This window comes from Microtus oregoni, unplaced genomic scaffold, assembly GCF_018167655.1.
Source record: "Microtus oregoni isolate MIOR12 unplaced genomic scaffold, Mior012 000022F_ref0000154, whole genome shotgun sequence".
Taxonomy (NCBI): Eukaryota; Metazoa; Chordata; class Mammalia; order Rodentia; family Cricetidae; genus Microtus; species Microtus oregoni.
The window spans coordinates 5,574,053-5,601,620 of record NW_024543081.1 but is presented as its reverse complement, the minus strand read 5'-3'; positions in this window follow the sequence as shown (position 1 = coordinate 5,601,620).

Sequence of the window (27,568 nt, the reverse complement as noted above, 5' to 3'; positions counted from 1 at the left end):
ACGGTGAGAGGGTGTTCTTTCTTCTCCATACAGATGATGGCATCATAACAGGGTGGTTTCCTTTGTTTGAAAAGTGCCTGGCCGTCCTCTGAACGTGAATTATAGTACGTTCAGGCTCCATATTTAAACAATCAGATTTTGGAGTGCAGTGTTGCAATGTCACAATTTACAAAGCACTTTTAATTATCTGAAAAAAATTTGCGTGATGGTGGGTATGTTTTCACAACTGAAACTCATTCCTGTGGAAATGTGGAAATGCTGTGGGTACTGAGATTCACCGAGGACCTCACTTTTTCTGCATGTATATTTTGTCTACCAAGCCAGCATTCCATTCACGGAGTTCCTCGGCAGGTACTGCAGTAAAGTCTGTCCTCCTCCCCAACCCCTTGAAAACAACCTGTTTCCTTCAGCAGGGATTCCTCCCACTCCCATCCCTGCTGAGAGCTATGGGATGTGGCCTGCTGCTCTGCAGGTGGACGGTCTGACTAACTTGTCTGACTTACTTGTCTGACAAACTCGTGCTAAGCGCTTGCCTGTGCTGAGGAAACACCTGCTAGGTGCACTCCTGATGCAGGCCTGAGCAGCCCGTGCCCAGGATGCCAGAAAACTTTCCACTAAAAACTTTCTCTGTGTCTATGAGACCCCCAAGCTGAGCCTGGGTAGACTTGTTGGTAAAGCCCATCCATGGCTGATCTACCTAGCAATCCTTCTCCTCAGAAACCTGCTTCCCAGCCTCAGATTCTGGGTGACCCAATGTGCCCTGAAATATCGGTAGAGGGGGTAGAAGATAGCTACCAGTTGATTCCTGCTTTCTGGTCTCTCAAGGTCGATGTCCATACAAGGGTTTTCCCACTTCAATTGTCATAATGAGACATAGATATTAATCCCTAATATCCCACCTAGCAGCCTGTGGGTCCCTTACAGGCCATCAGATTCACCCTTCCCATGTGCAAGGTAAAAAACAGAGCTTGTGTGTTCTAATCCTCTGTAGGTGGGTGTGAGACACAAGACTGAAAGGCAGGGGAACTGGAGGAAGTGGAAACAGGTGACAGCATTGGTAGAGGGGGTGTGAGTGTTCAGAATGGACACAGTCGTCTGACCCTCCTCACACAGGACTGAGTCCTCCAGACTGGGTTGCTGGGTGGTGTAATTATAAAAGTGGGGTGTCTGAAGCAATAAGAGGTGTTTGCCTGTCAATTAAGAGTAAATCAATCATAGGCTCTGCAATAATGAAATCTGTTATGTAGGCAAAAAAAATGGGGCAAATAGTTACAAGATTAATATCTCAATTACTTCAGCGTATCATCCCTTAGATCCCTTGAGCGAAGCTTTGGGTGGATGAATGCCTGCACTGGTGCATGTACAGCAAATGCATGCATGCATGAATGCACGAATGAATGAATGTGTGAGTGAACTAGTGGGCACGTGTGTGCCTGCTAGGCATTGTGTTAGGTGTGGTCATGAAGATTCAGGTTGCGATGAGAGAAATTGAGGCTCAGAGGGATCTTATGCATATGAATCTGTGTCCTTGCACCGCACTGGCTTTCTTGGGGATACCCAGAAAGTTCCCACTAGTTGTTTTCAAGGGGACTTCAGATACAGGAGTCTCCTGCTGCCCAGTGAATCAGAGCTAGGGATCTCTGGGTCTAGAAGCCCATTAGTTTTGGGGTCAGGTGGATGGTACCAGAAGCCCCTGTTTCTAACATGTGGGGATTTGGAGAAACATCTAAGGGTGAAATTCCTAGGGTCTTCCTATGCAAGAAAGCAGATATGGACCCAAACCCTGAGATGGGGAATCCTACCATGTCCTGCTGCAGGTGATAGGAATGGCCACCACCAGCACGTTTATGTCCCCATACTCCACAAGCTCCCTGGAGGGCAGCATGGGGACAATCTCAAAAAAAGTCACCCATTTATAGCTTATAGGGTTCCCCGCAACGGAGAATCTGTGCCACACATGGGGTGTGGCTACCCAAGGACTTACTGTCTTCCATCTGTGTTAAGAGAATCAGGGGCTGGAGGCAGTCACAGTCCACTGCAACCCAAGACTTTCCAGTAAAGGAGCTGAGCAGAGATGTAGTGACAGCAGCTTCCCCAATCCTGCTGTCACCCATGGGGAGGTAGGGTCAAAGGCAGCCCGCTGAGGGGCGGGACCATATGCTTGCCCTGAAAACAACTCACTTTGTTGCTGCCTGATTCTAAGAAAGAGACTTAATTTGACTTTTTTGTTTTGCTTTGTCAATTATTTCTGCACTTAATTCATACAGTAGTTTGGCTTAATGGTTGCAGAAAAGCTATAAACCCAGGGGATTTATACCTAATTAAGTAATATGATAATGAGAAATATTGAGGTCAACCACTATTCCCAGCAATGACAGCTTCCTGCGTGGGATCTGAGGCTGCATGGGGCCAGAAGCCTGGGGCGGCCCGCTGAGTGGACCATTCCCCAGGGTGGAACAAAACGGTATTGTTTTGGGGATCACTGGAAGGGTGGGGCGGGCTCTGCCCTCACATATGGTCCAAATTCTAGAAACATTTTATTCTTATTTGCTGCTGCCTCTCCATTTCCTGAGTTACTATTGCTGTGGGGACCTTCAGGGAGGAGGCCCAGGGGAGGAAGCAGACACCCGGGGATCAGCAGCCTGCTTCCTACTTCTTTCCCGCCTCTTCCCTTCCCATCCAGAGCCTCAGGGAGCTGAGCCCAGGCGCTCTCCAAAAGCTTGGGGGGTATTCATTTAAATCAGCTGATTGCTGGTGAAAGGTCTCATCAAAGATTAAATAAGCATAATTTAACTGAGGGAATGATAATAGATTTAGTTAAGAAGAGAAAAAAAGGAAAATTGAATTAGAATGCATATTTGAGGGAAAATTGGAGTTTAATATAATTACACTTAGAGATGAGACAGATCACAATTATGCTTCAGAGGTGGAATTTTTAATTGTATTATTTAAAACCAAGCCCGGGTCGCTGCGTTGCACCAGGTCAGGAGAAGGGCTGGGCCAGGCGAGGTATAGTCCTTTGCTGCTTCCCTATACAAAGTCATAGTATTAACTTCTGTTCCCCGTTCGCTCTCTGCAAGTCTACAGTCCCCAGGCCGAGCATCTGGACCCACAGGGGAGCAGCGCAGGCCTGCCTGTGGCTCAGACATCGAGGGCTCTGCAGCTTGGGCAGGAGGACAGATCGCTGGCTGACATACATTCTCCTAGATTCGATTGTCTTCAGGGCTGATGTGATCACGTGGGCAGAAATGAACTTACTGCAGCCCAAACCTCAATTCTATCAAATCAAGTTTCCCAGATGGTGTGTCCACCTTCCAGGCCGCCTGGCCTGGCTCAGGAATTAGCCACGTGCTCTCCACGGGGCAGAGACAGGCCAAGGTGTCTGTGAGCAGCAGACAGAGAGCACTGTGGGCCCCATGAGGCCATCCAAACACACAAAGGAAGTGCACACGGGGATCTTGAGTTGCACAGGGGCATCCCGGCTTTCCCTGGTACACCACCACTTCGGAAAGTGTAGGTGGAATCTGCGTACCTGGGCCGTGGGAGTCTCGAACCTAAAATGCTCTTCTCAGTCATTGTTTAGTTGAACTGTTTGCTCCAATCTATATGCTGGAGTTGTGTGCCTCAACCTGTACTCTTACCTGTGGATGGTGTCTCCACAGAGACCAATAAGGAAAGGAGCTACCAGGGTGGCCCCGGCACACTGTGACTCCTGTCCTTATACAAAGTACACACCCAGATACAGAGACAGGCTGGGTGCAGGGAGAAAGGAGCAGAGGACCCCAGGAGAGAGCAGCCTCCAGAAAACAGACTAGGGCAGTACCCCCACTCACTGCAAAGCCCTGGGGAGGAGCACCCCCAGCACTGATTCAGTCTTGACTCCCCAAAGAACAGGGGAAGAATTTCTCCTTTGGTTTAGCTGGCAGGACTGTGAAGTTGGCTATGGCAACCCAGACTACTAAGAGAGTCAGGACATACATGTGTGTGTTCACGTATGAGTGTGCATGTGCGTGTGTGCATGTGTGAGTGTGTGTTTGCATGTATATGTACAAACATGTATAGGCCAGAGGCCTACCTTGGGTACTGTTCCTCAAAAGCCAACTGCTGGGGTTTTTGCTGTTGTTTTGATTGTTTCCTTATTTGTTTTGAGAGGGGGTCTCTGATGAGGCTAAGAAGCCCCATGTGTTCCCCTTGCCTCCCTAGAGCTGAGACTACAGCATGTGTTACTATGTGTAGCTTCCTCACAGAACTTCCCTACTCCCATCCCAGCCTGCAGCAGCCTAAGCTTTCTCAGGGGTCTCAGGGGTCTTGAAGTTTGGACTATGGACAGGGTTTCTAAGGATCACAGGGAAGCAGGGCCTCTATTTCTTCCTTCTGTAGCTCTGCATTACACTGGACCATGTTCTGTGCCATGGTCTGTGAGCCACAGGGTCCTCTAGCTAGTTCCCAGGGTCTGCTCCATTGAGGGCAGTCAAGCCAACTTAGCTATCTACACAGGAAAGCACAGAAGACCACCTTGCTTGTCAGAGACCCGCCCTCTGCCGAGGCTACTGTTCTTCCTAGTATGGCATGTCTCTGACTGGATAGATCCATACATGGGTAGTGTTGGAAAAAGCACAGGGATAGGTGGGGGTGGAAGATAATAATAGAAAGCCCCTGGACATCACTTAATTCATAATACAGTTCTTCTGGTCACTCCCTACCCCAAAGGCTACAAGGTATCACCAGCTCCACCTCTCGGATGGGAAGCAGATTGGGTACCCCATGAAAAATGTCTAAATTTGTTGTGTCAAATGCTGCCTAAGGATCTGTGCATCTCTGCTAGGCTCCGAGTGTCTTTCTTCTACCCTGCCCACAAAGGAGGTGCTTGCGTTGATTAAATGCAGCCATGTGATGTGCTGGGTTATCCCCCGTCTGGGAACAACAGGCTCAAGCCCTGGGGAAACAATCAGCACCAAGGCCTGCCGGGCCTGCACCCAGACACTGGATACTACAATGGTGCTAGGCCATGCTCCATTTCCTGAGGGCTAGAGGACACGCTTCCCAAGCTGAGCATCAGGCCAGACCAGCTGTCCACTTTATTCAGCCTCTCTCAGGTGAGCGTAAAGTGGTTAGGGACTGCAGGCCTGTGCCAATGATTTAACTCTGGGCACAGGCTTTCTTTGGCTAATTAGTCTATGTTTTTTAGAGTGCAGAATAGAAGTCCTGGTCTCGGGAGAGCTGCCGAAGCTTCAGGCCCGCGTGTTAGGCCACTGTAAATCTTCAGGGAAATTCTCGAATGTAATTTTCTTCTCATGATTTTATTCCTGAGACCGACTTGGTGTATTAATAAGTTGGCTCAGAAGGAATAACCATAAATAGAAGTTGGTCCTAATACCATAGGGACTTGTTCCAGCTTGGGAATAGAAGGACATTTCGATGACAGAGAGTCAAGCAGTGGGCAGCCCTGGGAGCTGGACTTTCAACAGAAATGACCCCACTTCCCACCAATAAGTGCCAATGATGACCAGAAAGAGGAACTCAGAGATGGAGCGTGCAAGTCCATCTTTCTGAGTACTGGAAAAAGCCAGAATTCTTAATTAAGATAGGGTAGCACCCCTCTTTCTAAACCAGCCATGCTACCCTGCCCCCCCTGAACTCAGTCTGATTGCCCAGGCAGTGTGGATGACGTTAGGTTATTCTGTGAACCCCATCCCACTGACCAGCAAAGGCTTACAACCTTAGCCACCGTCCTATTGTGCTTTCTAGTATGGTGATAAACACTATAACTAAAAGCAGCTTGGGATGGGAAGGGTTTATTTCCTGCTACAACCCCTAACTACACAGTCCGTCACTAAAGGGTGCCATGGCAAGAACCTCGAGGCAGGAACTGAAGCAGAGATCATGGGGAATGCTGCTTACGGGCTTGCCTCCCACAGCTTGCTCAGCCTGTGTTCTTTTTTTTTTAATTTATTTATTTATTAAAAATTTCTGTCTCTTCCCCGCCACCGCCTCCCATTTCCCTCCCCCTTCCCCAGTCAAGTCCTCCTCCCTCCTCAGCCCGAATAAATGGGACCTCCTGAGACTGAGAAGCTTCTGTAAAGCAAAGGACACTGTCACTAAGACACAAAGGCAACCCACTGACTGGGAGAAGATCTTCACCAACCCCGCAACTGACAAAGGTCTGATCTCCAAAATATATAAAGATCTCAAGAAACTAGACCGCAAAAGGCTAATCAACCCAATTATAAAATGGGGCACGGAGCTGAACAGAGAATTCTCAACAGAAGAAGTCCAAATGGCCAAAAGACACTTAAGGTCATGCTCAGCCTCTGTTCTTATACAATCCGGGACCACCTGCCCAAGGACGGCATTGTCCCAGATGGGACAGGACCTCCCATCTCAATCATTGATCAGGAAAAGGTGCCACAAAACAAACCCACGAGCCACTCTGGAGGAGGCACTTCCTCGGTTGGGCTTCCCTCTACTCAGATGGTTCTAGCTCGTATCAAGTCAACAAAAACCATCAATGTTTCACAATCCACTTCTTGTTCCTTTCGTAGTGGTGACTGCAGACCAGCTACCCTTCCTCTTCCAGGTCCCGAACCTGTAGCCTCTCTCTGCTCCCTACCCAATCTGTTACAAACCTGGTGGATTTAACAGCATTGTTTAAACTTTATCACTTATTTTTCTTTCCTATTGCTCTTTCTGGGATCTCTTGAATTTGACAATAAGGTCAAATTCAAGGAGCTTTTAGGAAGCTCCATGTTGTTCTCTGTCAAAGTAAAAATGACATTCACAGTCTCGTCTTTAGGTGCCATGTCTGTAAGGTGTTTTGGATTGACACCAAGTATGCTAAGTGTTACCATGTGTGTGCTGAATTATAACATAGGCTTAACTATATATACAGAGAAAACGGACAGTTGTGGTGTTTTAATCATCGTGGAAAATCAAATAAATAATTTTTAATTATTGCAATCATTCCTCTGAGCTGTATTTACCTTGGCTTTTTTTCAGGTTGTATTCATGTCTTCTTGTATCTGGGTTTCAAAGAGTTTAATATGTTTTCTTCATTTCACTTGGCCCTATGTATTAATTATTTTAAGATATATTTTCAGTTTAAATAGAACTGCCACATTTCTCTCCTTCCATTCCTTACCACAGTCCCTCCCAAGTGCCCTCCCCAGAAACCTCCTCATATTCCTCCACTCTCAAGTCAATAGCCTCATTCTTTGAGCATCATTAATACTTGTATATATGTGTATATATACATATGCATGCCTGTATCTCTGTGTATGCACAGATATAGCTACACACATACACACACACACACACACAGCTTGCTGAGTCCTTTTGCTGTTGTTGTTTACGTGTGAATAATTCAAAGCTGAGCACCCTGTAACAGACCATCAATAATGGAGAAGCTAATTCTCCCTCTAGCGGCAACCATTAGTTTCCTGTAGTTCCTTGTCTATGGATGGAGCGACATGCAAACTTCCTCCTTCCATGTTAGCATGCCCACTGATACTGCCATTATTCCAAGCACTGCTTCTATAGCCATTTCTGGGAAAGACTGTTTCACAGCAAACTTCCTGTTTTTCTGGCCTTTGCAATCTTTCAAGCCTCCACTTTCATGGTGTTCCCTGAGCCACAGCTGTAGCCACTGTAATGAAGATGCCTCCATTCACTTTTCCAACTAACTAGTGTAGCCCTCTTAATCTCTCAGTAGTCTTTTTATTTTAATTTAAATGTGCATGCAATAAGCCTCATATTGGCTGCAAGGGAGTTTACCAGTTTACACTCTTGCCTTTAGTGGCGTTGTTTTAACTGCATCTTAGAGTTGAACACCCGTGTCCATTTACTAAGTTCCTGTGAGGCTGGGTGCTGCTTTGTATGTGAGTTTTGGAATAGTGGATTCCTCCTGTCTTGTCTTTCAGTTGCAACTACCATCATCTGTCTTAACAGTGTGACTTGTTCTGGGAACTGTCACCAGAAAAATTTATCCACGTGGGGCTATCATCCCCTGCTCTTGCCTATATCTAGATGACATATGCCCCCCTCTGTCCTCATCTGTGTGGTTGCATCTACTGCCACCCTCCTTTCTTTCAAGAAGGTCTACCTTCCCTCTGCAGCTTTTAGAATCACTCTGCTTCTCCTCCTGGCTATGTACTGTGATGCTCGTGTGTGAGGGATAAACCATTTTCTATCATTTTCCCTGTGTGTGCAGCAAGCTCTGTTTTGGGAACATCTATCTGCACTCCTATTCCTCTTCATCACTGGCTCCACACACAACTCCTCCATCAGCTTCGCATTTTTTTTCTGTGCTGTTGTCAGTCTCTGCACACAGAGGCTAAAGATCTAATCTCCACTTTCCCAGAGACCTTACACTAAAAAGTGACAGGTGTGGAGCAATCACAAGGTAGAGATGCTAGTCACACACCCGACCCAAGATGTGCCTGGCAGTAGTGCCAAAGTGCTCAAGGGCAGATGAGCAGGACAGAGTGCAGAGCCTTGTTAGTGCCTGGTGTCATGCCACTAGAGGGCAAAGCTAGTGACCTCAGCAAGGTCACCCACAGCACTGCGACCCATCTCTCATGAACATGGATCCTCTTTGGTTCCATTGCGTAAGGCTGCAAAGAGTCCTGCTTGGAGGGCTCATATACAGAGCTGGAGAGATGGAGTCAAGTGTGCACATAGCATCTGCAGAAGACCTGAGCTTGCTTCCCAGCACCCCAGTTAGGTGGCTTACAATCACTTGTAATTCCAGTTCCAAGGGAGCCGGTGTCCTCTTTTTGCCTCTACAGATACTACACTCATGTACACACTCACGTGCATGCACACACAAGCACACACACACACACACACACACACACACACACACACACACATGCACGCATTCATGCACTTACACACACACACACACAAACTTTAAAAAAAAAGAAATAATCGAAAAGAAGTGGGGTGCAGACTTCAACAGAAAACTCTCAACAGATGAATCTAATAACTGAAAGACACTTAAGGAAATCAGAGAAATGCAAATCAAAACAACTCTGAGATTCCATCCCACACCTGTAAACATGGCTAAGATCAAAGTCACAGATGACAACTTATGCTGGAGAGGATGTGAGGTAAAGGGAACACTTCTGCATTGCTGGTGGAAGTGAAAACTGGTGCAGCTGCTTTGGATATCAGTATGGCAATTTCCCAGAAAATTAGGAAACAACCTTCCTCAAGACCCAGCAATACCAGTTTTGGGTATATATCCAAAGGATACACAATCATACCACAAGGACATTTGTTCAACTATGTTCATAGCAGCACTATTTGTCATAGCCAGAACATGGAAACAACCCAAATGCCCCCTGACCAAAGGATGAATAAAGAAAATGTGGTATATTTACACAATGGAGTACTACACAGCCAAAAAATTAATGACATCTTGAAATTTGCAGGCAAATGTGTGGATAGGTAAAGCATCATATTGAGGGAGGTAACCCAGACCTAGAAAGACAAATATCATATTTGCTTGCTCATAAGTGGCTTTTAGACATAAAGCAAAAAAAAAGCCTATAATACACAATCCCAGAGAACCTAGACAACAAAGAGGACCCTAAGAGACACATAAATGGATCTAATCTACATGGGAAGTAGAAAAAAACAAGATCTCCTAAGTAAATTGGGAGCATGGGGATCGTGGAAGAGGGTAGAAGGGGAGGGGAAAGAAGGGAGAGGAGTAGAGAAAAACATATAGCTCAATAAAAATGATAAGAAAAAGAAATGAGCAGCTGTCAATGTGGGGCTCTGTTGCAGCCACTCTGCCTTGCATCTTGAGCTTGTCTCTATGGCTCTATTCTCCCCCCTCACACACAGACACAGGATACACAGGCAGTGCCAGATTCCTGAGTTGGCCCAGCCCTTTGCTAATGCATCTGAATAGCAATATTAACTTAAACTTTAGTAGAAAGCCCGAGTTCTTTTGTGTGTAGAATACTTCATAAAAAAGCGAATTCGGTTAAGTATCCCATAGTGATGCTATGAATGTCTCAAACCAGAGACTTTTGTTTGGTTACCTTTGTACAAAGCTGAGCAGAAGTAACTTAAAACCACAATGAATGTATACCATGTATAGATTAGATACATTATCCATCTATAGTATATGTAATCCTTTTGTTTTCATAGGCACACTGAAATTACTTTTGGCAGTATTTCATGGGAAATTTCTAATATTGTGGGCTCATTGAGATTCGAAATCGGACTGTGAACACCAACATTTTTTTTAATTAAATGATTTATTTTGAGGTAATTGTACATCTACTTACAGTTCTTAGCAACAACAGAGAGGAGCCTTTGACCTTCTTACCGGCCCCCTCCAACATAATCTCCTGTTAATTGCATACAAACACAACCAGAGCTTCAGCATTCATACGGTCTGGGGATATTTTTGACTTCGCCAGACTGATTGATATTTCTAAGTGAAGGTGGGGGTGTGTGAGCACCGGTGATTTTGTGAACGTCAGAGTGAGTGTTTATGGATGTGCGGTCCAGGAGTGTGTGTCTGAGTGTGGGAACTGTGGATGTGTGGGCACACAGCTCTCAGCCCCTGTTTAGAAAGGAGACTGACTGAGGTCACACTAGAGTTCTGCTGAGTGTCTCCGGTAGAAAGAGTCTGAGGGAAGCCTGGCTGTCCTGCAGGGCTCCCAGCCAGCAAAACAGCACTTTTGTTCTGCATGTATATTACTAGGACGCGATTATGAAAAAAAAATTAAAAAAAATTTAATTTTTTAAATCGTTTAACCTGGGCTAATGACAGCGGGAAAATCACTCTAAATCTGGATTAATGGAAGAGAAATGGTGGTGAGCACCATGGTAATTACGCGGGGGTTAAAAGCTTTCGAAGCAGCCTTTGAATAACTGACTTTCTCAAAGACCTCGGGGACAGAAACAAACTCCCGATATTTATTCAGACAGAGATTCTGACTCTCATTTAGACTGCTAAATTAATAAGCTTGGAGACCTCTCCCCTTCCCCGGCTGCACTCTGCCTTTCATTTATCCCATGGAGGTGCGTTAACATAACGTAATGCCATCCATTATTGGGGATTATTAATTCATCAGTTACTCAGGTGAAGAATCTGATGAGTCAATACGGCGAGTCATTGGGAAAGCACAGGACCCTTGTGAAAAATTAGCAGATCACTCGGGATACCATGGTCAAGGAGCAGTGATTAACAAAGAAACGCTTTACAAAAATATTGAGCAGATAAAAATCTCCCTAGGATGCCCCAGGGTCCTAACTCAGCTCCCAGGATGTTAATGTGAACCGTGGTACCCCATGGTTTATCCTCCGCACTCAGGCACAGGGTCTCAGCTTCCTGCATGGCAGTCTGGTAATGGGGAGGAGGCTGAAGGACTCCAGGGGAAAAGTCAGCAGGTCAAGGGTAGAGCAGGCGAGCAGATTGGCCCCACATGTACAAGCATAAAGATTCATTTTACATCTTCCTCCACCCTCATGCCTAGAGAAAGGCAGGAGGGCCAGGTGATGCCTTCCATGCCTGTCTACAAAAGACGCAGGACACTGAACCTCAGTCTGCACCCTGCTTCTTCTCTGGAAACACAGAGCAGTTGCCCCATGCATTTAAGGGATATTTGCTGCAGATGGAGCTGAGCTCTGGCAGCCCAGAGGCCGATGACTGATTGTGGTTGCCTTAATGGGGAGGCAGAGCCTTGGTCATCCTTTAACCCTGTGATTAGTTGGGTGTCTGCAGAGAGACACTTAATTAAGGCTTGTTAAGCCGTACAAAGCAATATCTCTAATATTTCTACACCACCACTTGGCACTTCCTCAGCCCCTGTTTCTGTATCTATGATCCAGTGATGAACCAACCTTCTGGAACCTTCTGTTCTTCATGGATTAGCTGATGCCCTCCTCTCTCCCAAGGCCTGCATTCTTCCTTATGACTCTGTGCAATGTCTCAAGTACGTGCCAGAGACCCCAGGAGGCTCCAAGCCTCTGACATCTAAGCATCAAGCCATCTGTATCCTGACCTGCATCCTCATGCATCTGCTGCTGCTGAGAAGCCATGCATTTTGCACACTGTGGAAAATCAGAGCTGGATATTCAGAACTGCACGAGAGGCAGGGATACCACCTCCACAGCCGTCCCAGAAGGTCCTGCTTCCTTGAGGGCAAGCTTTGTTTTTCACCTTGGATACCCAAGCCTTAGACTCCATCTGTATTAATGGACCAAGGGCTGAATTCACTAAATAAGAAACTTGCTGAGGGGCTGGGATACAATCAGCTAGAGAAATTTATCAGGATCACACTACCCAGACTTTGCAAAGGTGAGCTCTGGCACCAGCTGTAATCCAGTGAAGAATGTCGGGCTAGAGTAGAGAAACCTAAGCAGGACAAGCAGCTATAGGATTATAATGGGTCACAGAGCTCCAAGCCCTGCACATGCAAGAAAAAGCCCTCCCGCTCATGATGTCCTCTAAAAGATGGGAGCCTGCTATCCAGGCCCCTGGCCCCAGCAAGTGGTCTCCCTCCAGATGGTTCTTTCTGTCTTCATTGATATGAGTACACACACAGCCCTGAGCACAGGGCAGCATGCTTGATGGAGTTCGAACATGAAGCACCCCACTTCCTTCTACCAGCATAGTGGTCCTTCCCTTTTGAATCAGCTACAGAATTCTCAGGCTCTTAGGGAATATTGGACAACAGCAACTTATGCTCCACCTGAAAAGATGGCCTGCCAGAGCCCATGCTGTCAGCATTCTGTTGTTATCACTCTGGTTTGTCACCAAATATGGTCCAAAGCTGGTCCTGTGTCTGTGCCAAGGCCCCCAAATACATGCTGACCACAGTGTGACCTTTCTTCTTCCCCATCGTTATAGATAAACACTCTATTAGAGTAGCTGAGAAACCATCACTTGGTCCCACAGAACATCCAAGACCCTGAAGTTGTGGCGTTGTCCATGGTGCTGAATCCCAAGAGTGCTTTGGGGTGGCAGTCATCCAGTTTAGTGGCACGAAGTGGTTGCAGCACCCACAAGAGCCCTCGGGGAACCCAAACCCAGTGTAGGGGACAATGAGTGGCCATGGGTCTCTGCATGGAAGCCTAGCTTCAGAAGAAACTTGCAAGCCCAGAGCAGATATTCCTGCCTTCTCAGTTATCCTTGGGGCGTGGGTCAGCAGCAGCTCGAGGCAACCCCAGGTGTCTTCTGCACAATCTATTACCCTCACAGCGTAGCATCCTCATGCTGGCAGAGGCTGAGACAGCAGAGCTGTGGCAGGTCATCATGGAGCTAGTGTCTGCTAATGACTGACCATTCCCTGCAGCTGGGTCACACCTGGAATCCTGGTAGTTAATGTGCAGCTTGCCCTTGGGAGCATCTGTCCTGCTTTGGGGGTAGAGTGTACATGACCACAGGTCATGGGGTCCTGTGATGGAAAGGACAGGCTGGAGAGCAGGGAAGCTAGCAGCTTCTATGGACACACAGACATCCAAGGAGAGGGCGTCCAGGGTAGAGAAGAGTAGGGGTCCCACAAGGCTGTGAGGAGAAAGGAGGCACAGGGCATGTAGCTGTACCCTAAATTAAATTTGAGACATGTCAGGCACTTGCTTATTTATTGCTTCATTACTTTATAGTGTGCACATTTTTATAAATGAGAGAAAAAAGATGGAGATAGAGGAGGGAGAGAAGTAAAAAAGACATGAAAGAGACTAAGGAAGAGGCAGACAGAGAGAGAGAGAGAGTCTGGATAGTGCTCCTATGGAGAGAAAGAAAACTGATGGGAAGAATCTGGACACCCTTGGGGGTATGGATGAAGTCAATGAGGGAAAAGAGGGACCCACAAAGACAATGAGAGACAGTTAGAGTGAGGCCTGTATCCTTCCAGTCATTCTACCTGAAGGCTTTGGACAGGGTCTGGAAGGCATAGAGGACTGCCATCCTTCCAGAACCCTGGCCACAGATTGTTCCAAAAAGGAGCATGCAGTAAAGACTGCCTGGTCTCCCAGCATCATATATCCTGACATCAGATGGCGATGCCAGGCACCATACATGCAGGGGGCAGACTTACTGATAGGGCCTGTGTGGATGACACTGGAATTGGCAATGCTACCTGGTGGCCCCCTGTCCTCTTCTACTCTTGCCCATCCAGTTTGAACATGTTCCCATTGAAGCACCAGCTGGTTCATGATCTGGCATGGGAAGCCAGGGGCCTCTGCAAAGTTCACCCCATACTCCAAGCAGGAGGCTGAACAATGCATTCAGGTTGCCTTGAATACCAGGATGAGATGTGTGTGCCCTGGGTGATGGGGAGGTAGGGGACAGGTGCTGAATTGCCACTGCCCAGCATGATGAATGTGCCCTTGGCACACATGGTGACCAATTCAGGGACTGCTGGATGAGGAATGTGGATGGCACATGCCTGGAGAAACAAATGCACCAAGGACTTGTACTAGGCCGAAAGGACAAGGCTGTGTGTGATGACAGAGCTGGCTGCTACCTCAGGCTGCTGGGAGACAGGCCCACCCTATGCTTTTGATCTGTTCTGTGGCCAGCCAGTACTTCAGCATGTGAAAGAGTCTCTAAGAATTGACTCCTTTTGTGGTCTAGAATATTGTGATTAACAGGGAGAAGGCAGCCCTCTGGAACCAAGCCCAGGCCCTATTCTGGTCATCTCATAGGAAGTGGCTGGGCCAACTGTGAGGAGATTACTAGGATGTTGAATTACAAAGGTAGCTGAGAGAGTGAGGAAACGGTTAGCCACATCTAGGGCCCTGCAGCAGCGAGAGGGGCAGGCTGAAGGCTAACATCTACATTCACTGTGGGGTTTGCTGGCATCCTCCAAGAGTGCCTAAGAGTATAGTATGAATAAGTCATTTTGTTTTAGAGGGCAGCCTCAAGATTTGGTACAAGATAACTCCTGAGTACAAGGCTGGTACTCTGTTCCATATTGTGTCCTAGAGCCAGACAGAAGCAGGGACCTGTGGCAACAGCCCTGGGTGTCGACGATGGTAATGGCAATGAACATCCCAAAGTAAGCAGACAAGACTCCAATTTGCCTGGATCTCCTTAAGCAGAGGGGAGACCTTCCAAGAGCATTGGGGAAAATGTGCAGAAGGTGTGTGGGGTGTGTCTCTACTGAGCTGGCCTTGAGTTTGAGACCTGAATGCTTATCTGTCTTCAAAGAATCAGGTGACTAAGGAGCCACCAGGTACGGTGTGACAGCAGGCAGGGATATTCCTTGGAACTCTTTACCTCACTTATGATCTGTGCCAACTTCTTTTTTCAGTTCAGGACATGATCCTAAAACGCTTCCTGCTTGCCAAAGTCTCAAGCGCAACAAAGTGCCTTCGTACCGTGACTCACGTTCATCCTTTATCCAGGAGCAGGCAAATCAGCAAATGCCCATGATTTTGACTGAGGGTGTCGGTCCTGCATCCCAGCCCCTCGGTAAAGCTGTCTTTGTCCTACAAGAGACCTGCTCTTGCCATGAAAGTTCTGAACTATATAGCTTTACTTTCTGGAAAAAAAATTTTTTTTTCAGTCCCAGCCCTACCATTTGAGCAACTCAGTTTCATTTAATTTCAAAATAGTCTCAAATATGACCACTATGCTGTCCCAGCCCTTGCTGCCTCTAGCTGACCAAGTTCCTTGCCCCAGGAAGCCTCCCAAAGCAACGTAGAGGATGCTCGGCTCTGTCATCCTTCAGGGGACCAGAACAGCATGTGGGCTCTATATAGGCCAGATTGGCTATAGCTTGCTCTCCACAGTGGGCATGGATTCCTTCACCTATGTGAGCTCTGCTCTGACTCCAGCTGCCCAAAGAGCTACCTCATATCCACTGTTCCTTCAGATCTTCCCTGCAGCACTGATGTTGGGCTGTCTTGGTGTCCAGGACCACACTTGCTTTTGTCCTGTTCCCACTACTGGAATGCAGTTGTACCTTGATCTAACACTCTGCTCCTGCCCAACACTTGGAGCCACGGTTGGTCCATGCTGGCCTCAACAAAGAGTTGGACCAAGGATGGATGAATAGTGATAGAAATAAAAAAGAGAAAGACTCCCCCAAAGAATGGGAGTTGCCCAGAGAGCTGGGGATGGTTGAAGGTGTAACTTCCTTTGTCTCCAACATTTAGGAATCACTGAGCGATCTTGGGCAGAGGGATTTTCACTTTTACTCTGCCTCCCTCTCCACCCTATTCTCTTACTCACCTAGAAGGGGTCTGGCAGCCCTGGTGAGTGGTGACTGTCAACCATGTTCCAGGAGAGCCAGCTCCTCCCACTTGAGGTTACCAGATGCTCCTCTGGACTGACAGGCCTCAGGCCCACCAAGAGGCTTGCCTAAGGTCTAACCTGCCTCACTCAGGGCATCCCATTTCTCGATGGCCTGAGGAGGATAAACAGAAATTGTGAAGTCCTGTATGCACACTGCCTGCCTCTGCTTGGATGATGGGATCACCCCCCAGCTGCTCTGCTGTGTCCCACCCCCTCTGTGTGTCTTTCTTAGTGGCAGATGTGTGAGTTCATCTTTTGTTCTGTGACTAACCTCCACAAGGCCCCCCTCCCTCCTGGATGATGGGCACAGTAACCATGGCATGCCTTTACTTTGGGTTGCCCTGTGCACCACTGGAGCCTCTGGAGGAGTCCAGAGAGAGGCCAGTCCCTGCTCCCTAGCAGCCAAAGCCAAGGTTCTGCTCAAGAAAGCTGTGTGTATTTTCTCTTGTGAGTGAGAGTCACAAGGGAGAGGCAGGTCTCTGAGCTAGGTAAGTCACCAGAATGTCCCCAGGGAGTCATCTGTTTAAAGGCCCCACATCTAGGACAAAAGAGTGACTGGGAACAAAACTCTCCTTTCACCCAAGGGAGGGTGTGAGCAACAGGATGCCTTTCTTGCAAGCTGCAGTGCACTGAAGAAGGGCATGTCAAACCTTCTGCCCACCAGCCCTTGCTTCAGGGCTCAACATAAACACCATCCCATCCCCTCAGGGCTCAAAGCCCTTGACGGTGGGCGTGCGCACAGCAGTGAAGCTGTCTGTGTGTGAGGGTCACCGTGGAGGGATTAGACAGGTGGGTCACGAGTTGGGGGAGGCTGTTTGTAAGATCTAAGATGAATAAGCAGTCAATAATTGGAGCAGCAAGAAGGCTTACCGAATTAGGAGCTCAAGTGGAGAAGAGGATGTGATGCAGAGAGGCAGGTTAAGGGAGAGGAGACCCACAATGGCAAGAGTACTGATTGCTAGAGAGAAGGAGGCAAAGGTGTGAGCCCGCTAGCCTGAGAGGTGTCAAGAAGCTATGGGGGATTTACTGGGGTCCAGGATCTGAACTACCAGAAGGATCTGTGATACTCAGAACTGAGGGACAGAACCATCCCTGCCAATCACAGTGGGCAGTAGGGCACTGGGGGTCCATCTCCTCCAAGCAGGTAGGAAAGTGGGGAGCATGTCTCTTCTGCTTAAGACTCCACAAAGAGATTTCTTGAAAACATTGTTGCAAGAAGATTTAAGTTACTACATACAACACAGGAGTATGGTGTGTGTGTGTATGAGTGGAGACATGGTCTCACTGGTCTGGAGGTTAACAATTAGTCTGGGCTAGTTGTCCTCCCAGTTTGAGGGATTCGCCTGTCTTTGCTGCCCCATTGCTACTTTATCAGCAATATGTACCACTCTGCCTGGATTTATTTTTTAATGTGGGCTCTGGGTTTGAACTAAGGTTCCTGTGCTTTGCAAAGCCAGAACTTTACCAAATGAACCACCTCACAAGCTCCCAAAACACACATTTCATCAAGAGCATTAAAAACACCAGAAGGGAGCCGAAAGGGGTTCACAAGCCCTCACTCCTAAGCGAGTTGTTGTGGACAGTGGATGGCTTCTGAGGAGGGGAAGTCCATTTTCTTTCAGGGTGTTGCTCCTGATAGGCTGACTAGGCTCTGGTAGGTGGGCCCCACACCCAGAAGAATAAGGGAAGCATAAAGTGGATTGGAGTCAAAGGGTGATTGGCTAAGAAAAAAGAAAAGAGAGGAGAAAATGCTGGATGGAAGAGATGGATGTGGATCTAGGAGTTTAAAAAAAAAGAACTGGGGCAAATATAATCAAAACACATTGCATGAAATTATTAAACAATCAATAAAATACTTTTATTAATAAAATTAAAAGACCTGAAAGATGTGGAGTGAAATCATAGAAAACTAGTTTTGCCAGGGATGAGATTGCAAGGCTTGAAGATAAGCTGGGCCAGCTAAAGGGTTACAGACAGCAGTGAGGTGCGTGTGTCCACATGAGAATGAGACCCTTGTGCTGGGCAAATTATGAACCCTTCAACACTCCAGTGCCAGAGAATGCAACCAACAAACAAAAACATCCAAGCCACAACAGTCTTTTTTTTTTTTTTTTTTTTTTTTTGGTTTTTCGAGACAGGGTTTCTCTGTAGCTCTGGTGCCTGTCCTGGAACTAGCTCTTGTAGACCGGACTGGCCTCGAACTCACAGAGATCTTCCTGCTTCTACCTCCGAAGTGCTGGGATTAAAGGCGTGCGCCACCACTGGCAAGCGCCACAACAGTCTTGAGAGACATAGGGGGAAAAGGAAAGATGTGAGCCCCAAGGCTGGTTCCATGTCCCAGGACACCACCAGAGACATTCATACCAACTTGCTACACTATGAAGGGACCATCAGTACATTGTGAGGACCCTTGGCTTTTTAACCGATGGGAAAAAAAAAAAACCTTAACACAAGCCTGGCAAAACTATCAAAGAAGGTAACGAGACAAGCAAAGTAAAGAACTTCAGGCTCAGTTTGATCTAGCAGCTCATTGTAAGGTATTTGGTGTCTCTCCTTTCTCAGGACCATGGAATAGTTCTTTATCACACTCCACGATGGTATGGATTGGGGTACCAGGCAGTGAAGTCTGCCCACACAACTTGGCTGACCACAGAGGAGAAGGGGCTGGACAGTAGAGCTGTCTATGCATCCACTGTAGTCTGGCATCTGAGTCCAGGTCTCAGTGACTCTTGTTTTTCCTGGGTTTTTGCAGGTGGTACTAAGACTTGTTTCATGGTCAGAGTGAGCTCCCTATGGGCGGGGCTGGTCCATCTTCTCTCCACCCTCATCCCTCAGCTGCAAACGTGGGATCTGTAGTCATCCAGCCCAGTGAACTGGAGTAGCTCTTGTTTAGGCCACTAAGCAATGTCAGGTACATAGAGGAGCCAAAGAACATACTTGAACACAGAGGGGAAGCCAACAGAAACACCCTTGTCTCTGGCTCTTCTCGCCTGCTTCTGACCTCTTGGGTAGATAAAGAAGGACACGTGGCCTGTGTTTGGGATCCTCTGTGATTGTTAATCAACAAAGCCAGCCAGTGATGCTGGCCAGTCCTTCATAGCCTGCCCTTGCTTGTGCCTGTGTGCATTGTATTCTTGACAGAGGACCAGAGTGGACTCAAAGCGACTGGCTGGACTCCCACACAATCATCCTACTGTTAAGCACAGCTGACAGCCACTAATTTCACTCTTGTTTATCAGAGTCGGCTGTGGTTGAGGTTAACTGCTTTCTGAGATTTTGGAGAAGACAACACTTAACATTTCCCACCAGTTCCATTTAGGAGCATGCTAACACTCGTGATTTAAACTTACTGCTCCAGCCAAGGGGATAAATGCCAGGCACCTTAGCAGAGAGCCTCCCACTATGAGCAGCTAACATTTCCTTGTGCTGAGCAGCTCTCCAGAGAAACTAGCAATGGAGGTGAGTGTTGTATTCAGCATTGTTTTGGAAATATGGGAGGTGCTGGTGGCTTTAGAAGGGAAAAGGCAGTCCTCCATGTCACTGGAGCTGAGTTACCAATGGCAAAGGGAAGGAGAGTGCAGACGGCTCCACAGCCAGGGTGATGGCACAGTGCATTTAGGAACCAATCATGCATATCTGGCCAGTGTGAGCCTTCAGTTGCTCTGTGCTATGCTGGCCAGCAGTGTGGAGCAGACCGCAGTCTGGACTACTCGAAAAACAGAAAGAACACACCTTAAGTTGATCTCAGATCCAAAACATTCCAGTGTTTCTTCATGATGGCAGAAAGACAGAGCCAAGGTGAGGCTTTCCATGATTGATGGAGTGAGGGGAGGGTGCATGCCTTCTAGGACCTGAGGGGAAAAGGAGCCAGCCAATACAGCAAAGGGAGCCTTGAAAAAGTGTTGCCCAGTGGGGTCAGAGTCTCCTAAGAAGGCTGACTGGGAAGGACCAAAGGGAATGGAGGAGAAAGAAAAGGAAGAAGAAAGGGAAGAAGGGGGAAGATTTAAGTCTGTAGAACTCCAGACAGCAAGGCTGGGGATGACTGAGGGCTGATCAGACTGAGTCTGACATCACTGTGCCTTGTGATGGGTGAATAAGAAAGCTTGGGAAGCTGCAGAGCAGAAGAGTTAATGGAGTGCTGTAGAGCAGTCTTCATACACTGTCAATATGCACTGCTCTCATTGGTTGATAAAGAACTGGCTGATCTGAAGATACTGGGTGAGAGAGACTAGGAGGATGCTGGGAAGAAGGGTGGAGTCTGAGGAGCTACCAGCAAGACCCAGATAAAGCAGGAGATGTACATGCTGTACTGAGATCACGTATGGAGCCACGTGGTAAAACACCCATAAAAATAAGGGTTAATTTAAGTTGTAAGAGGTATTTAGTAACAAGCCTAAGCTATTAGCTGAACATTTATAGTTAATATTAAGTCTCTGTGTGGTTATTAGGGAGCCAGTTGACAGGACAGAACTGGTCGGTGGTTCCAACAAAAGATTCCACCTACAGTGGAGCTGATGAAGGGGCTGCAGATGGAAACCCTCCTCCACTGGAGAAGAAGGGTGTTTGCCAGGGAGGTAAGCAATGGGAAAGCTATGGTGATGGTAAGAATGTTGAGGATGAGCTGGGGGTGCTCAAATACCAAAGCACTAACCTAACAAGCCCCGAGACCTAAAGTCAGCCCCTAGAACCCATGAATAAATGGCCATGCATGGTGGTACACACTTGTGATTGCAACACTGGGAAGGTGGAAACAGGTGGATCCCTGAGACTATCTGGCCAGCCAGCCGAGCCTACCTGGTGAGTTCCGGGACAGCAGGTCATACACACACACACATACACACACACACATATACACACACATACACACACACATATACACACACATACACACACATATACACACACATACACACACATAAACACACACATACACATATACACACACACACATATATACACACATACACACACATATACACACGCATACACATACACACACATACACACACACATACACACACATATACACACACACACATACACACACACACACACACACACACACATACACACACCAATTTTTAAATGCAGGCCTCCACTATGAGCTCCCTTTAATTTATATGCCCTTCAAATAACCCAAGCTCTTGGAGGCTTGACCTTTTGATTGAAGGCTGTCCACCAAGCCTGCCCTCTCTTGATGCTTGGCTGGACTATCACCATCCATAGATGTCTAAAGGAAATGGTACTCTGTCTCCAGGCAGCACTACCCTCATGGCAGCCACAGGTACCTTACCAGCATCAGGGTCCATTTCCATGCATGGCTGCTTCAGGTAATTTTTTCCCACTGGCTTTGAAAGACTTCTCTCCAGCCAAGACAGTAGTTGTGAATGGTGAGGGACTTGCTTACCCCGTTACTGTTTCTACCCAGAACTCAGAACCAAGCCTATGATTGCTGTGGTGGGCACTTGGCAATTGTTTAAATGGATTGATCGGCGGGATGGCATCCAGGCACAGGTATGTCCCACTTCTCTATCTATTTCTTAGTGCTTTCAGAGCAAGCTAGGTGGTATCTATCTTATTTCCTGACCTTCTCCACTTGGCGTTGCAATACTGGGATTGATAATGTCCTTTCCTGAAAGTTCCTTTTGCATACTGTGGCATTTTTCACAGTCTCAGCTTGATGCAAGACCAGACAAGATACTGAGGCTTCTAGTCTCAGTGCCAAGGCAATGGTAGAGCAACCAGGATGCCGCTCAGGATGAAGAGAGAGGGCAGTGAGGGACCTTAAAAAAAAAGGATGCAAAATGATCAAACAAACAAAAAGGCCTATTGGCAAAGACTAGGAATGACTTCACACCTACTGACAGGTAGCAGACAGAACCTGTGCAGGAAGCCTGTGTGGTACAAATGAGTCAGACAAACCCCAGTCCTTAGGGCTGGATTTGAACTTCTAGACTGTCTCCCTTCCCACTGTTGGAAGTGAATTCCTTCTTAATAAAGTCTCTTGCTTTGCTTGCCACTGCAATTCAAAGTCTCCATCAAATTCCTTGTTCTGGTACCCGAGACCTGGGAAGTCCTTATTGGTGCCTATCAAATCCCCAAATCTACTGATATCAAAGAGTTCTGAAGAATCATTGAAAAGCAAGAACCTTGATACGCGAAACTCTGAGCTGTCATACAAGAAGACAGATGCAGCATTCCAGAGGGACCAAGGGCACAGAGGAAGACTAAGGGCACAGCAGAAGGATGGAGAAGCAGGGAGGCTGGAAGCGCTGGAGACAGAGCCAAAACCACAAAGATTATAGCCCTAAGTCATGAGACAGTTCCAGTGAGCTGCCAGGGATTAAGGGGCCAAGGGTCACAGCACCCAGAGCTCAGGGGCTGTAGCTCCAGCTGCTGGATGTTGGCTGTCTAAGCCTCGAGCAATAAGCCTCTGCTTTTGAAAGCTTGAAACCTTAAGCCTTCAGTTCTCAAGGTTTAGAGCTAGAAGAATCAGCTTGGAAGCCCTGCTCATGAGAGTCTGGAACTCAAGGCCACCAACACTGAGACGGTTGTGCCTTGACTGTGTGAGGTACCTATGCAGAGATAGCAAAAGAGCCAGAGTCTGCAATGACACCATCCAGGGAAGAGGCGGGAGGTGGGGAGGATGGTTGGATCTTCCGTGTTCTCCAGGGATGGAGACCTCAAGTTCAGTGGTTGCTGGTGACTATGGAAGGCAGGGCAGGGAGGAGATAAAATAAGGGGCCGACTTTTTAAATCTCAGATCAGGGGTCAGGACACAGATCCCGCTTTGGAGCAGATCACAGCTACCCTGTTCTGCCGGTGACATCCGGTCCTAGACATAGCAAGGTCAGGCCTCCCAGAGACACCCACACATGGGCTGAATGGGCACAACCTTAAAAGAAGCGGCTTTTAGGGTAAATGCCCCGAGCGCCTGTAAAAAGTGACTGCAGAGTCGAATAGACCCGAATATTGTTCTCATGTCTGATGGTGTCACATTGACTGTCTGGGACATTCCGTTCTGACAGGATCAAAATGTGCTTATGTCTGGGTATCAGCTCAATGTCTTACAGGGACAAGCCGGCAAGTGGAGGGTGAGAAGTGAGGCCCCTGCCTGCCTCTGAAAAGCTGACCATCCTCTGCCCAGCCGAGCCTCCTCCAATAGACAGGCAACCCTGTTACAGTCAGATGAAAGCGGAGTAACTCTCACAGTCATTTCTAAGTCATAAACTCCTGGGAAAGGCCAGGGCGAGTCTATTAATTTGCCAGTCAAGGGGTAGAATGATCTCCATTGATTGAAGGCTCTGGAGCAAGCCGGCATTGTGGAGCTAAAACATTTCATTAGCTGCGGGATCACCGGGCGCAGTTGGGGCCCAGATGGAGCAAAGTTTTCTCTCCGTTTGGAAATTGCTTCTGTTTCAGAGCCGTGGGTAACTGGGGGGGAAGGTCAAATCAGCAGCAGCATTGTTAAGGGTGCCGCTGCTGCATGGAGTTAGTGAGATTAGCCCTCCTCCCCCACAGAAAACCTGCAGACAAGGCAGGAAGGCTCTCACAGCCTAGACCCTGGCCCTGGGTCACTCACATTTTCTTGGCTCTCAGAAGAACGGCTGCAGATGGCACAGTTCTGTGCACAAACACACAGGGGACTTCCCACCTCCTGGAGCCCGCTGGAGATTTTCTCAAGCAGGGTGTGGGGAGAAGGGCTGTGCCATCTCCAGGAAGAGGAGGATGCCACCCAAGCATCCCTCCTTCTGGATGATGCTTTTAATCCATAAATCAAAAAAAGGTTAAGAAAATACCATTTCTCATAACATGGCTGCTGGGTACCTTGCCACTCCCTCCCCACCTGCTCACTGCCTCTGCTACAGAAAGTAGATCTGGTTCCCATCCTTGAGTTACATAAGCTCAGGGGGAGGAAATCCCAACCCCCTGGGAGAGGAATGTGGTAACCCACCCTGAGGTGCCCTGTGATCTGACCCTCTGGCTAGGACTGATTGGAAGAAATTAGACTGCCCTTATTTGCATAACCCTGATTTACAGGGCCCCCCTCTCTCTCTCGAAATTGCACATACAGCCAGAGCTGAACTATTCTCCTTCGTTTGATGTGAATTATATGCCAAGAAATGCATACAAAAACTCACCTGATTGAACACATGCTTGCCCCAGATGGAGAACCTACAGCCCACTCCTGCTCGCTGCTGCTGCTGCTCTAGTTACTGCCCAGCTTGCTGTCCCATCGCTGTCTGCTCAGCAAATTATTCTTCCAATCCTGGCCTAAAGGGTAGACTCATTTGCCACCTGCCAGTCTCTTCTTTGTCACCACAGTGCAGTGAGTGAGCTACACCATGGGCTGTAGCTGACACTTGCACCCAAAGAGTGGCTTCACCTTGACTGGCTTCAAGCTGCAGGAGTCCTAAGTCCCTGGTGTCATGTCTGGGGACATATTTTGACTTAGGTAGAAGATATAAATCCTAAAAGGCTCCAAGCAAGAATTTTCTCTGTGTCAACTGCAGCCACCCAGAGCTGCTTTAGCAGCCACTCTTCCAGTTCCAGACCAAGAACTGTATCTGATCTCGACAGCAGCAGGCAAGTTTAAACCTTCCACTGACTAGATAAGTAAAAGAGAAACCACCTGTAATGGGGCACCATGCTCACCAGTGTGGACCATTGCCAAGCCATTGGCAGTGTCTACCTACAGAAACATAAGCCTTATTCTCTCAGATGGTGTGGGCCTGGGATTACAGCCCCCACAGAGAGTGCAGGTGACAGAGTTGAACTTCCTGGTTCCATCGCCCACATGGAGACAGACAGCTCTTTCTCTCTGGCCCAGCCGGTTAAGACACTTGCTGGTAACCTGAGAAAGAGCCTACATCTGCATTCTCTACTACCTGCAGTTCTTGGGATCTGTGCTAAAGAGAAAGAGCCCACAGATGTATGGTACTCCCTGCCAAAAGGGCCTTGCAGGCTGACTCCATGCCAGCTGCATTCCTCGAGGCCCGTTCCCACCACAATGTATTCCTCCCCTCTCTCATCTTCAAGGCCTCCATTTTCTAAGCAAGAGCCAGGTAATTTGACTGACTGCAGCTCTGGTGAACACTCCAGAGTACTTGCAGCCCGAGGGCTCTGTCCAGCCACTGTTCCCATGATCTACCATTCCCAGGGCTTCTTTGCACTCACGGAATCCCAAACCTGTCCCGTCTTGACTGTGCCAGACCCCAGAGGAACTTCAGAATCCTAGAGATACAGTCTCGCAGGGCGATGCCCCATAACTCTGCTTTAAGGCTTTGATTAGTAAATAAGGGGTGCTCTTTGGGGCCCTGGCATTCAGACCCTATCTGTCCCACAAATACCTGCCCGGCACCATGCCCACAGGATGAGAAGAGGCCCCCAGGTAATGATTCTAAATGACAGCAACGCACTCATGGAGACTATCCCGAGCAATCAGAACTGGTCCTCACGGGCTCTTTGATCTCCTAATCAGCTCCTCGGAGCATCCCACATGGCTCCCTCTGCTTTTCATAATACAATTTAATTTTTATGTACAGATTTTCCTGAAGGGCATAAATGCATTTTCACTTTATGCCCCAGTAATTCAGTTTTAAACCAAGCATAAAAACTCAATAAACAGCAAAGAGTAACTGCGTGTGCTGGGCCCGTGACCTTTCACTGTTATTTTTGAATAAATAAGAAAGTGGGTAGGAGTCGCACGCGAAGTCCACAGAAGCTTTTCCATTGTCTGTTAGAAAATCAGCCGGAATTGACAATAATTTGATAGTTCATGCTTGAGAGAGCACCCGATTGGGACGGTGAGGCCTGGAGATTGGCTTGCAGGGTGAGCACTGAGAGATAGGCAGCTGTCCTGACCTTGAAAGTGAGCCCCACCAGAAAGACATAATGAGCAAGGCATCTCTGCGCACAGCCCTCAATGCCACCAAGCGCAGGCAAAAAAATAAAAGAGTCGTGGAGGTGCCGCATACGTCGAGTTTTCAATTGCTTTCTCAAATATGGCTTAAGCGGAGGAAAGCTGTGGGTGGGTGCCAGTCGGGGATACGCAGGGAGGGAGAACCAGGAGCTGTGAAAACCGGCTCGCTCTGGAAGCTGTGGTACAGCTTTTGTGGGGTGACTCGAACTAGAGCATTCTCGTTCCCAACTCAGGGCAGCCTTTAGAATCTGGGGTCCCCTTTCACTGTGGGAGAGGATGGCCTCCATGCCCTTGGATCACGCAGTGTGGGCAGGAAGCACTAACTGTTGGAAACTGCTTCTGGTGCCGGTTTGGGAGACTGAGGCAGGGGGCTGGGAGGCTTTGTTGAGTTTCGGGACAGCATAGGCTATGGACCCAAAAGAAGGAAGGAAGGGAAGAAGGGAAGGAGAAAAGAGAGAAAGGGAGAGAGGGGAAGGGAGGGAAAAGATAAAGGTATTAGGGAAGGGAGCTCACAACTCACTGGGCCTCTTACTAGCAAGAAGCTAGCAGTTATATGACATCTGTACCTTGTGCCCCCGCCCCAGGTAGTCCTGCCTTGTCGATCCACTCTGAGACCACCATTTCCACACTTGGTGGCTCCAAGAACCCCTACCCAGCCCAGGATCTTCCTTCCACTGTAAAGGGAAAGCAACAAGTGGTCCTGGGTGTTTGTGCCTGCTATGTTTGTGCATCTGTTTGTGCATGCATGCCTACATGCTATGCAGGTAGGTGGGCACATCGGAGAGGGTTGGGACTAGGGGCATCAACCAAGTGTAACACCTGTGGCAGGCAGCTTATTTTCCATGGTCTAGGTGGGGATTTCTGGAGAGCCAAGCTGGGACCCCTTCCACTGTACCCTCTGTTCAAGCCGGGCAGATTATTATCAGAAACAGGCAACATTTTTTGCTTGGCACTTTGGATGCCTTCAGCAGCGTGCAGGTGAAACCCAGGTGAGGGCAAACCTTCTAATCTCAGCCCTTTCCATTAAACTCCAAAGTGACTACACATGCTTCTATCATTCCCAGGGTTTGGGGAACATGGGTTCCTGCCCAAGAGGAGAAGCAGGGCACACCCTGGAGGTTCCTGGACAGACTCTAAGATGGGCAGAGCCACAGATAGCTGGACTTCGGGGCAGCAGTAGGGGTGGGGCGAAGTGCTTCCATGGTTCATGGAAGTGTGGGGATGAATGGGGACCCAGGCAATTGAGAACCATAGAGGCCAGTGTAGCAAAGGGAATATCAGATTGACAGGTGTGGAAGTTCAGAATGTAATCCTGCAGATATGAGTCATGAAGTGAAGGGCCCAATACCATACCAGACAAAACCCCATCATCTGGATCTGCT